This window comes from Siphateles boraxobius, unplaced genomic scaffold (genome assembly GCF_051911475.1).
Source record: "Siphateles boraxobius isolate OS27281-9 unplaced genomic scaffold, OSU_SipBor_1 3, whole genome shotgun sequence".
In the NCBI taxonomy this organism is placed as follows: domain Eukaryota; kingdom Metazoa; phylum Chordata; class Actinopteri; order Cypriniformes; family Leuciscidae; genus Siphateles; species Siphateles boraxobius.
In genome coordinates this window covers 2922162-2925726 of record NW_027508919.1, presented here as the reverse complement: position 1 = coordinate 2925726, position 3565 = coordinate 2922162, and the positions used below count along the sequence as shown (strand labels likewise).

Genomic DNA, 3565 nt, shown 5'->3' with positions numbered 1-3565 from the left:
TTCTTAGACCAGAAACAAAGGACATAAACGCTATCAACTATTGCTATTGCTATCAACGCAATCAAAGCTTTTCCAATTCGCTGCCAACACAGAGCCCTGTTGTACACATCATTACTGTGACGGTAACAAACCTCAGTACTCGAGGGGGTGACAGAGTTTCCTTCAAAACTCAGTTATGCTATTATTCAGGTAGCTACAGACGTTGACAGATTAACAGGTAGCTAGCTATAAGTGTTAGTTTAACTTTCTTGCTCCGCAAATTTTTTTTGTCAATAGTTGACCTGAGAGAGAAATATGAAAATAGAATAAGTTTATGCTTCTTCTCAATACAGCACCACAAAGATATTATATCTAAAGAAGGCTATCCGTTAGCAATCCAGATAGCTGCTATCTTTGCTCAAGGGATCACAGAACGCTTTGAACCAATAATCTGAGCGATAAATTCAATTTATTCCTGAGCATACAGAAAAAAGACATCATGACGATGCTGTTTGGTTGATGGCACCACAAGAAGACTCACAGACCCTAACCCTTCACTAGTGCTGAGACTCATTTCACCAATTTAAGATTTAAAATAGTATAAACAAATGAAATAAAATAACATGGAATAAAATAAATATATATTCAGGCACTGATAAAGTACAATATAAAATAATAAATAAAATAAAATATATTCATGCACGGCAAAACACTAGCAAATATAAATAAATTAATAAAAAAACACGCAAGCCAGTGCTTTATTTAGCAGTGTTTGGCCATTATTGCTCTATGAAGTCTGTAGTGAAGTTTGGTCACGGTGACTGACAGTAACAAGCAATAGTTGCGCCATTTTGGATGCATAAAGTTCATAAACAATCTAGGTAGTGCATGCCAACACAGACATGTGCATTTTAATTGTACTAAGTGCAGCCTGCATTCTGTCCATCATGCACTGCTCTTTTCTCATTGCAGCACTCTCAAAAAATGAGAACACATAACCCATCTGTGAAACGAGGAAAATATCTTACAACTGAAAGACAACCAGAGGAGCTAGTTTTATTTCTCTCTCTTAGGGAGACACATCTGGTTTACCTCTGCACCCTCCCCCCGGATCCTCCTCTGCCAATCGCATTTCAGCAGCCGTAGGAGTGACAGCCTGGTCTGCGTTTGAACTTCAGATGTCTTTTACACATACCGAGAGTCCAGAGTAATTCACATCTCTCCGCCCAGAGTCTGTGTTGAGGTGTGGACTGAGACATGCGATAATAATGATGGCTCCTCCTCTTCACCCAGCGTGCACTGCTGTTAAAAGAGCAAACGCATGAGCAGGTAACGCAATGCATATCTCCAACATTACTGTGTGAATCAACTGCAATTTCTTCATCCAATGAGGAACAATGATGAATTAAAGGGAAGCCAAATTCCACCTTCAGTTGTAATCAAACACGCAGGATTATTATGAGACTGACAAACAAACCATATGTGGCACTTGCTCACATAAGCAACCTGTCCTCTCTGAATAGAATGCTAAATAAACTTTAGCTAACTTTTTCACATTATTTATTAGCATGGGATTTTTTATAATGTATTATGTAATGTATTTTTCTGTTTTTATTATTGTATTTGGAGTACATTTATTTGTAAACCTAAGATCCTAATTTGTTTATGTGCCAGATAAATACTGATAAATACTCAAAAGTGACAGTAAAGACATTTATAATGATAAAAGATTTCCATTTCAAATAAATGCTGCTCTTTTATACTTTCTATCCATCAGAGAATCATGAAAAAAACTATCACGTTTTCTACCAAAATATTAAGCAGCACAAATGTTTTCAACATTGATAAGAATTATTTAATTTAAATTTTTTTTTTTTAAATGATCGTCAAAACAGCATATTAGAATGATTTCTGAAGGATTATGTGAAACTGAAGACTGGAGTAATGATGCTGGAAATTCAGCTTTGATCAAATTAATAAATTACATTTTAAAATATAGTCAAATAGAAAATAATTATTTAATATTACAGTTTTTCCTGTATTCTTGAATAAATAAATGCAAACTACTGACTGATATACCTTTTTTTAAATTGTTTCCTTAAAGGGATAGTTCAATACAAAAATTATGTGATTACAGTATTTACTCACCTTCATTTTGGCAAAAGTGATGTGCCATAACATACAGAAATATAAATGAGATTTGAGATCTGTAGTGGATGAGAAGATTTTCACAGCTTCCTCAACCAAAGCTATTGTATGAATTCAGAAGCATTGGAATATAGCATACAAGCCATATGAACAACTTCAGGATGCTGTTCAGTCCTTTTTGGAGCTTGACGGCCACGGCTATCGCTGTATAGAAAAGAGATCAAAGATTAAAAATGAAGTCATACAGGTTTAGAATGACATGAAGGTGATAATAACAGATTTGATTTTATTCGTGAACAATTTCTGTGAAAAAGCTGTTTTGTTTGTAACACGTATTGTAGTTAAAAACTAAAATGGCAACTTGACTATAGTTAAATCATACATAGCTTGTAACTTAATACAGTTTTAAAGCAGCTTCCCCAAAACTGGTGTGCATGTGTGTGTGTATTCATTTAAAAACAGGGAGAGCAGAGATAAACCGGGAGGCCTGCAGTAACAAATGACTCTCATAAGGGAGCCGCTGAGAGCTTTTAGAGAGAGATGAGGCAAAGGGAGAGTAAAACGCAGTGATCTTACGACCTGCAAACTCTTAACCTCTGCCCCCCGGGTCTTCAATGATTCCCCTACACACGCTTACTAAGAGACCAGTCCTCCATCTCTCAACACACAGGACTTTCCCCACCGAGTCCTTTATCTCCACACGCACCCACACACTCGCAGCAATGCGTTCCCAGATGTACTCCTTATTCTACACACCTGGGACAGAGAGCCGCTAACATGGACAAATGCGCTCGCTGATTACAATTAAATACACACAGCGATGGATTCCACTCCATCTTTCCCATCCTGTTTTCATTCCCCTGAAGTGTGTAATGGGAAGGAAGGAGCGCAGAACGAGGAGAGAGGAGAGGAGGAGGAGGACGTCCCTCTGCTTCCCCTCGAACCCTTGACAGCGCTCACTAACTGGGTCTGAGTTATGTGCAGTTGGGTGATGTGTTTGTTTAACCATCTGGTAGCAACTCCTGCCTTTCTTCTGGTGATGTAGAGACTGCAAACGGACAGGAAGATCAGCTCAGACACATTTCATACACACACGGTGATGACAAAATGCTTCACACACACTCACAAGCAGCTTGACATACTCATTAGAGTTCCCAAACTGCATGAGTGCTAAACGAAGCAAGTGAAAGATGCAATATCAAAACACATCCAGCCATTGTATGACCACTGACTTGACACTGGAGACATTTAAACAGTTTATATGAGCTGTCATTTATATGCATTCTACATAATTTACTACATCATTTACATAAAAAAACCCATTAAAAGCAGACTATTTGATTGTTTTACCACTAACACTTAATTAAAAGACAACTCCTGTGTTTAAATATTGTTTCCATTAAAACACAAAATAATAAGGCAAGAAATATGACCCAGT

The 3565-nt window shown here is 37.3% G+C and overlaps 1 long non-coding RNA gene across 1 annotated transcript; it reads right to left on the bottom strand.

Moving 5' to 3' along the window:
- Positions 1-416: 416 nt before the first annotated feature.
- Positions 417-3175, bottom strand: LOC143756737 (uncharacterized). The gene is made up of 3 exons (XR_013210320.1): positions 2884-3175; positions 2128-2331; positions 417-1281 (listed from the first exon to the last, which is right to left on the bottom strand). It is a non-coding gene; the product is annotated as an uncharacterized LOC143756737 (long non-coding RNA).
- Positions 3176-3565: the final 390 nt, after the last annotated feature.